Source organism: Salvia miltiorrhiza, chromosome 8 (assembly GCF_028751815.1).
Source record: "Salvia miltiorrhiza cultivar Shanhuang (shh) chromosome 8, IMPLAD_Smil_shh, whole genome shotgun sequence".
NCBI lineage: Eukaryota > Viridiplantae > Streptophyta > Magnoliopsida > Lamiales > Lamiaceae > Salvia > Salvia miltiorrhiza.
In genome coordinates, this window is record NC_080394.1 from 34,339,528 (window position 1) to 34,348,984 (window position 9,457).

A 9,457-nucleotide genomic window follows, 5' to 3' on the forward strand; every position below is an offset into this window, starting at 1 on the left:
TCAAATTTACCACACCCAAAATTCACACTCAAACCCTAACATCTCCCCATCGCCTTTGAGTTCTCACGCCGCGCCGTGACGTCGACATCCGACGCCGGCCGCCCGCTTTGCCGCCGTTCCGTCATTGTCCAGCAGCCATAAAACCCCACGGCTGCCGCCTCTCCTCTCCTCTCCCGCTGGGACGTCCGAACCGGCGCCGTCTCTCAACGGCTGCCGCCTCTCCTATCCTCTCCCACTGCGTCTCCTTTCCTCTCCCGCTGCGACGTCCGAACCGGCCTTGTGTTCATGGTTACACGGAAATATACTTGTTTACACACAAAAAATGATAGTTACACACTTTACCCAACAAAATTTCAAAACACCATTTTTTCTAAAACCTCTCGACAAATTCCGTGTTATGAGAGATTAGAAGGATGTGACTTACCGGAAACGAGAGGAACAGAAGCAACACGGCCTTGGAGACCGCTGGAAAGAGGTCGCCGGAAAAACAGCCGCCGGAGACGGTGGTAACTTGGGGAAGAAGACGGTACTTTTTTTTTACCCAAATATGATTTAACCCAAAATCTAGGTTTTGTTTTTTGTTTTAACTTTTTTAGATTTTACTATTTTGTGAAATTTTCGAAAATTAGTAAAAAAACTAATTAATCAATATATATTATTAAGGGTAACTTTGTCAATTCAACACTAAAAATGCTACATTTTCCATATATTTATCTTCATGGACATATTTTCCTACAACTAAAAGGTTTTGGCTAGAGTAGGGATTTCACTCCTTTATAAATTTAGGTTAATACTATATTATAACAGCAACAAAAATTGTCACTGGGATTTTTCATTTATACATTCTTTCACAACTTTATGGAAGGCATTTCTACTATTTTGGTGACTAATTTGGGAACTGAACACTATACAGATTACAGATATGGAAATGACTAATGAATATGATCAATTATCAAATTAATGATATACGAATGCCACCAATCGATTTTAATGCAAGGAACTACCATATAATATTATAGCATTTCGAACATCAACTTTTGTATATATATATATATATATATATATATATATATATATATAATGTTACGAGAGATAATAACAATGTCTTATGTCCCGAATGGAATACTACACTAAATAGCAGGAATGGAGGGAGTATATATTTATTTTTATATAGTATTATTCTTAATGAGAAGTAGCACATAAATAGATATAGCTCATACTAAACATATACTCTCTCCGTTTATAGCTAAGAATATACGGCGGTGTAGATGACACGAATGAGTCCCAATTATGTAGTGTTATGTTACTTTAACAAAAAATAATGGTGGGTCATGATGATTTTTTTGTGAATAAGCATAAAAAATAGAGATAATTAAAAAATAAAAGTATTGTGGTAGAGTAGTGTTTAGAAATGAAAAGTGCATGATTTTGAGAAACTTCTCAAAACGATAAAATATGGATGTTTTTTTTAGATGAATGAAGTATATGAATATCACCGAGGAAGAAAGGTATATACAATATTAAAGTGGTGAGTTAGAATTAATGCAATTTATAAGTCGTAATTCATGGGATAAGAGTAGAGCTGGCAAAATCGACCCGGCCCGACGGGCCGGCCCGGCCCGCCCGTGTTTAGGGCTGGGCTGGGCTGCACAAAATATAGGCCCAAAAAAACCCGGGCCTAAAAAGCCCGCCCAGTAAGCCCGTCGGGCCAACCGGGCTTTGGGGCTAAAAAGCCCGGGGTTTTCGGGCCAAAAAGCCCGCCCACCTCTTTTTTTTTTTTTTTAAATTTTTTTATATTTTAGTTATAGTTTAATAACTTTAATTTATTACTTCTTTTTCAAATTTCCTTAATTTTATTTCGGTATTTCCTTAATTTATTACTTCTTTAATGGTTAGTCCTGAATTTAGGTGTTGTAATTCTTATCCACGTGAGAAGAATTAATGCAATCTTTTGTTGGACTTTAATTGAATATTATTTGAATATTTTGTTGTTTGGACTTGGAGTTTTATTTTTTAGTTTTCATTTATTTGTCGGACTATTTGAATTGAAAATCTATACATGTTGAATTGTCGTGTATTTGGAGGTAGAATTATTATTTCATATGTAAAGTCACAATTTAGAGCTTAATTCATGAAATAGGGGTGGTAGAGAAATTGGTGCTAATTGGAGAGCAATTCATGATTATGGAAAAAACTTTAGATTCATACTTATTTGTTGCAGCATTTACCTGAGGTTGTTTTGTGTAATGTGCTAATAGTCTGAAAATTGACAAAAATTTGATGTATAAAGTATCAAAGTACCTAGATTTTGTTCATTTGATTACGAAAAACTGTGGATTGAGTGGAAATGGGAACTTGCGTATCTTTCTTGATACAGTGCCTTCTTAGCTGTGGATTGATCATTGTATAATTTGTTTCGTGTTATACTTTGGTTGGAGCGGTTATTACACAAACCATGTTTTTCGTATAAAATAAGTTCACTATGATATTACTATTTTGTCTATAATTATTATTTGGATTTATTTTAGTTTATTTAATTTTTTGTAAAAAAAATAGGATTTAGTGAAAAAAAAAATAATTGGGCGGGTTTGGCCCGACCGCCCGGTGGCCCGATCGAGGCTGGGCTGGGCTTGAAAAATAAAAGCCCGGTCAATTTCGGGCCGGGCCGACCCGGCCCAGAAAATCTCAAAAGCCCGCTGGGTCGGGCCGGCCCGGCCCGGCCCGCCCGATTTGCCAGCTCTAGATAAGAGTAAGTGATATTTAATTAAGGCCAGACTTCTTTTTAGACTAATTATGGCCAGACTTTTAATATACAAAAAATAGGCGTTAGTAAATGAAAAACACCTGAAAGTGAGAGAGATGTATGATGTTTCCGTGACAGAAGGAAAAGGGCAAAATTTCAGTAAGATAGTTTCATGAAGCATGTGCCACCCAATGCCTTCAAATTGTTCCACAACCATTCACACAACATAAACATTAGAAAGAGTTTGTTTTTTGAGGTAAATAAAATTTATTCAAAATATATATTTACGAAGTGCAATTTTAGAGGGATAATATTATCTCTGCTTTGTAGTGAAAATGATGAATGAGTAAAGGTCAAATTATATTTTGTAGGAAATGTGAGAAAAGAAAGGAAGAATTTAAAGGATGAAATTTTATTTATCCCTCTTTTTATCATGATAAATTTACAATAAAAGATAACGCACCCTAAGAAAAAAGTTGGTTATAAAAGAATAAATAATTCAATCACATCAGCTCAAAATAATTAGATGGATTGTAAGTTCAATCTTCCAAGCTAAACCATGTCCTACTAAATAATAAATTTAAAATTCAAAACGAAAACCATACTATAATTTCTAGACACGCGTATAATGAGGAACATAATACTAAGAATTGGGTATAATGAAGGGGACCTGATTAGCCACGACATGATTGGGAGGATGAATTATCTTGATTTTGATAAAATGTTAAATGTTAAAAATAGTAAGAATTTTGTTATTTTAGTAATACTTCATTTTTTTTATAATCTTACATCATACAAAAATCGATGGTTAAGATAAGTTTTAAGTCAGGACAAAAATGTCTAGCTAATAATCTTCCAATACATACACACAAACAAAGCACATCTAAAAAAATATGTCTAGCTAATAATCTTCCTCTACATATATACACTCAAACAGAGCACATCTAAAAAAATCATGTGCATACGAGCAAGCATTGTATATCTATATACACCATCTTGTTGACATGCCTAAACTATTAGGCTGTTAGCCAATGTGAAAGCTTCAATGAGCGTATTGTGCAACACGCTCTTCAACTTCACAATTTGAATGCTCTGTCAATTAAGCTACATCCCTCGGTTGTGTAATTATATTATTAGATAAGTTTGTTCTAAACAAAAATTATACTTTAATCCACTCAATCAAATTCTCGTAGTGACTCGGGATGCATGTTTTTGAATATAATCTCATTCCAATGATTTCATAAATATCAGACAACACAAATTCATAATGATTTTCATCACTCAAACGCTCATTTATTCCTTGCAAAACCCAAATATTACTTAAATCAGTACATCGAATTTACATGTCCAACATAATTGATTTCGAACCAACTATAACGGCAAGCTCACACTTTGTATGCAAATGAGCAAAAAAAAAATGTTCCACATATTCATAATGTATCAAACAAAATGGACACCTCTCATCGATGATTTCACAGAGTACTCCTATTTTTTATAGACTTTGTGGAGGTAGAATTCTATCTTGGCGAAGTTTCCAACCATAGCGACTGTTGCTTGGAGCTAGCAAGAGATCCTCTCTATCTTTCGAGTGACAATACGAGTGTTTCATTGTTTTCAGTTGCATTGATAATTTTAATTTCCTTGTGCGAAGTCAATGTTTATGATAAGGATCTTTGGTACAGATCCCTGCAAGATCTTTGGTGTATGCATGCCTATCCTTCTAGCTTATCTTGCCTTTCATGGAGCTTATTCGATAGAAATATTTCCAGCCTTGAAGATATTAGCTTGTTCGTTTTGAAATATATTTAGAGTTTCTCCAAACAACCCTATATATATATATATATATATATATATATATATATATATATATAGGGGCGCGCTCCAGTGAGACCCCATAATTTTCGTGAAACACTAGGACAATGAATAAGACATATAATACTAATGAACAAAACGTATATCTAATGAACAAGATGTATATACTGATGAACAATGCAGTATATACTGATGAATAACAAAATTTAAAATATTCTGCTCCCTCCAGGATTCGAACCCTGTGGAAAAAAAATCACCCTCCAAATACAATATCAGCCATAAGATTGATAAAATAAACGTACCAGATCGTGCCCTAGATCTCACTATATATAGGGGGCCGCTCCAATGAGACCCCCTAATTTTAGTGAGATCTAGGGCACGATCTGGTGCGTTTATTTTATCAATCCTATGGCTGATATTGTATTTGGAGGGTGATTTTTTTTTTCAGAGGGTTCGAATCCTGGAGGGAGCAGAATATTTTAAATTTTGTTATTCATCAGTATATACTGCATTGTTCATCAGTATATACGGCCTTGTTCATCAGTATATATGTTTTATTCATTACGAATTTTTTAAATTTTATTTTTCATCAGTATAAACATCTTGTTCATTAGATATACGTTTTGTTCATTAGTATTACATGTATATAGGGGGTGCACTCCAGTGAGATTGCTATTTTCCATGAGATCATGAGTACAATGAATGAGGCATATATAGTGTTGAATAAGACAGTATATACTGATGAATAACAATATTAAAAAAGGGTTAATTGCCGCTAAATTCAAAAGTTTTTTGAGAATTCGCGATATTCTCATCAACTTCAAAATTGGCGTATGAATACATGAATTGAGAATCCGTTCTTAATGTTCCAAAAAAAAAAACCCCCAAATTGAAGGTGACGTGGACTACCCTAATGTCACGACCGAACCTAATTAAGGATAATTAAATCGGGGAAACCGTGACTAAGGGAGGGAGATTAGAAGCGGGGATAGAAAGGGGGTGAATAAATAATGAAGGCTCGAAATCAAATCATTGTTAAGGAGGGACAATCATAAGATAACTGTTGTTTAGTCACAAGGACTCGATTAACTCGTGAGTTCGGATGAACCCGACTTAGCTTAAAGACATATTACTTGAGAGTATGTAGCGGAATAACATAATCTGATTACATGTATGAAGACATGTATCCAAGAGTCCATTTTAAACTCATGACAAAAGCTCCGCTCATCACTTCATCTTCATCAGCCATTGCTCAACCTGCACATTTAGAAATATATGCAGGGCTGAGTACAAAAGTACTCAGTGGGCACGTATGCCTAAATATACACATCATTGCGTAAAAACTATAAATTGTCATGCCATCATAAACAGTACAGCAAGGGAGTTTTAGCTAAAAGGTCCAAGCTTACTAAATTCATTTGTGATTCTTAAAGTTCGTCTGCAGACTAAGTTCTCTTGTAATCTATCATATCTGGAACTTTGTGCCGGAGAGGTGGCCACCTCTCACGGACACTTGACCGGCCAACCCGCTAGATGACTCACGGTCACTGGTGTACACTAGTCCTGGCAGGATAGCTATCAACTGCTCAGGACCCGAATTCGATTGCATCATTGGCAAAGCCAAAGCAGATAGATATCATACTAAAATTTAAACATTTTATGGCAAGACAATACTTGAAATAACTTTAACTCAAAGATTTTATCATGAAATAACTTGCTTGAACGTAACATTTAAACTCATTTGATATATATGAAAGTAATGCCCACCTGATAGCAAAGCTTTGCTACAGTTCAGTAACCCCTTGACTAGTTCTTACTCTTGCGCTTAACCTTTAATGCGAGAACATAAGGTCAAACCTTAACTCGATGAAAATTCTCAAATAAATGAGAATGCGTAAAATAAATATGCATGACTCATATTCCTTTAATTAATAATCTAACTATTGGATTAAAGCTCGTCTTATGATATCGGATTATTAATCTTAATTAATCCACCCTTCTTAGGATATTCTAGCCCGCTTACTAATTAATAACATCGTCTCAATTTATCAGTAATTAAAAATAATTGAGTCTAATTCATCGATTAACAAATCTATAATTAATCTCTACTTGGGCTCAATAGTTAAAGCAGTCCAAATTATTAAAAGAAGTCTAGCATTTTCAGCCCATCAGTCTGGGCCCAAATAATTAAATAATGCTAGCCCATTGCTAATCCATATAAGAATTCCTTAGCCCAAAAACAAAGAAGCCCAAATTACCATAATTTCGGCCCACTCCTCAAATAACTCTTAGGTCCAATCTAACAACCCATCTCCCATCTCTCTTCTCACATTCACGGCTGCACACGCAGCCTTCTCCTCTCACCTGAAAACTACCGCCGCGGGTGACCTTCTCCGGCGAGTCGTCGCCTGCCTTCGTCGGCTCTGCTTTCGCCCCTGACTCCACCCCTCTCTCTCTGTTTCTCCTCTGCGATTTCCCCTTCACATTTTACAAATTGAGCCCTAGCTCTTTTCTGGAGTCGCCGCCGTCACCTCGGCTCTGAAAATCCGGCGACATCGCCGCCTTCTGAAGTCCGACCCATCGTCTGTCCTCTTCTCTCGCCGTCTTCACCTTCCTCAGTCTCGACGAAGCAACCCAATCGAGCCCTAGGTTCCTTCGGCTCAGGCGACATCGCCGCCACTTCCCGGGCTCGATCACGCTTCAGATATTCCGGCGGAGTCGACGTCGTTCTTCGGCTTGTGCCGTCTCCTGAAAACTGGCGTCTCTCCTCTCACTTCACAGATGCGAGGTAGAAAGAAGGTGAGCCCTAATTTCCCAAATCAAAAATCGCCTCCACCGCCGTCACCGAGTAACCGACGAGCGGGGCCGCTTCTGACGCCGTTCTGAGGTCCGACGAGGTCGGCTCCTTCCATCGCTGTCAGTGCTGGGTGAAGGCACCACGAATCACCGCTGTTGCTCTTCCGAGCTATGGTGAGGCCGACGCACCATCGTTTCTCCTCTCAATTCCGCAATTTCAGAAATACACAAACTCAAAAGAATTGAGCCCTAGCTTCTCTTTCCACAAGGCGTCGCCGCTCTGTGATTCGGTGAGAGTCATCGTCGACCTGTTATCGCGAAAGGCCGCTGCCTTACTCGACTTCGGGCGAGACAGTAAAAGCTTCACCATCGTTGCTTCCCCTCGGTTTGACGGAACAGGAAGTCACCCCTCTCCCGGTTTACAGAAACAGGTACAGCAAAGTACCTCTCCCCTTTCCCCAAAAATGCTAAGTCAATTCAAACGCTATGGTTATTATGCAATATGAATCATCTTCACACCTTAGGGATTTCATGATTCTCGTGGAAGGGAAAGAGATTTCTAAAGCTATTGTTCATGAGTCTAGTGAGCTCTTGTTTTTCTATAATCTTGTGTTAGTGAAGTCTGTTGTTTCTATATGGGAAAAATGATTATGTTATTTATGCTTATTCTGAATTCTTTAGAAAATAACATACTTGTTGGATGATATGCAAACTGGATTCGAAATAAAGGAGCTTAGTATAGATACCTTGCAATTGTTTTGTGTTGGTAGCTGATGTTGTTGATTGGATTCAATGAGATGAAAGCTGAAACAGCAAATATTGTTTCTTGACAATTTCAGGAGGTACTAAAGAGGAATGGAGGAAATTCGAATCAAGACTTACCTCTCAAGGTTTGGCAGCAGAAATCATCTTACTCTCTCTCAAATCTGGTGTCTAAAATCTGGTGTCTAAGGGAATGAATGAAGAGTGTTGTTGGCTGATATGTTTATTGGAAGGAGTGCATTAATGGCTATACTTGAGTAGTCTACTAAAATGGCTGATTTTGTTCCCACACGCATGCCTTCCCTTTTCTTTTCTTGATGTAGTAGGTAGGAAGTTTGGTTTGTTTTCTTGATGTAGTAGGTAGGAAATAGGGATGTAGTGAATAATAAGTTGTAAAGTTGTGATGTGATGAATAAAATAAATCATTCTCTGTTGGTAAATCTATATATGTTATTAATCTCGGGTCTTGCTAAAAATACAAAATACTCTAAAAATTCTCATATTTTGATTGTTGACTTCTCATCCATTAACATCGTGACTTGTAGAATAAATCTAAATTAAATCTGTAGATTTAATTCACTTCACAAGCTGAAATAAATCCACGACTCGAGTGATAAAGGTAAATACATAGAAATGATATTTCTATTGCAAGTAAAAAAAAAAAAATAACTTGACTTTACTAAGTCAGTTATAAATCTAAAATTATAAATTATTGACTGGCTCAATAATTCGATTGCGATCATAACATGCAATTGCATTAAATTCAAATATCTAGGCTAACTTAACAGGAAATTAATCACTGGATTAAAAATAACTGAGGATGCAATAATTTAAATATCGCATTTACTAATCTTAATCATAAAATAAAATAGCGGGCTACTACATACTACCCCCCCTTAACAAAAATTTCGTCCCGAAATTTGCATATTATCGCACCAGTTCTGATATCTTTCTAGCATCTTACCTTCAAATTTTCATGTAGTTTCTTCTTATCCATGGTGTCTCCATGGATTTTCACCAAAGTGATGAACTCGTTTCTAAGCGGTTGCTCTTAACGATCCAAGATGTCTTTTGGCTTTTCTTCATAGCTCAAATTTGAGCTAAGGACCATTTCGTTTTGGGTGGATCACGTCATTTGGATCCAAAACATACTTCTTGAATTGGGATATGTGAAAAACATTGGACATTCTCATAACTTGGCGGTAACACCAATCTATAGGCTATTGGGCCTATTTTCTAAAATCTCATATGGTCGCACAAGTTGTGGTGTAATCTTTTCTTTTACGTCAATCCTAGTTATTCCCTTGGAGGGTAATACTTTTAGGAAGACTTTGCCTCCTACTT

At 36.7% G+C, this 9,457-nt stretch overlaps 1 long non-coding RNA gene across 1 annotated transcript; it reads right to left on the bottom strand.

Moving 5' to 3' along the window:
* Positions 1-5,540: 5,540 nt before the first annotated feature.
* Positions 5,541-8,289, bottom strand: LOC130997876 (uncharacterized). Its single transcript, XR_009093237.1, has 3 exons — positions 8,098-8,289; positions 6,323-6,385; positions 5,541-5,812 (listed from the first exon to the last, which is right to left on the bottom strand). It is a non-coding gene; the product is annotated as an uncharacterized LOC130997876 (long non-coding RNA).
* Positions 8,290-9,457: the final 1,168 nt, after the last annotated feature.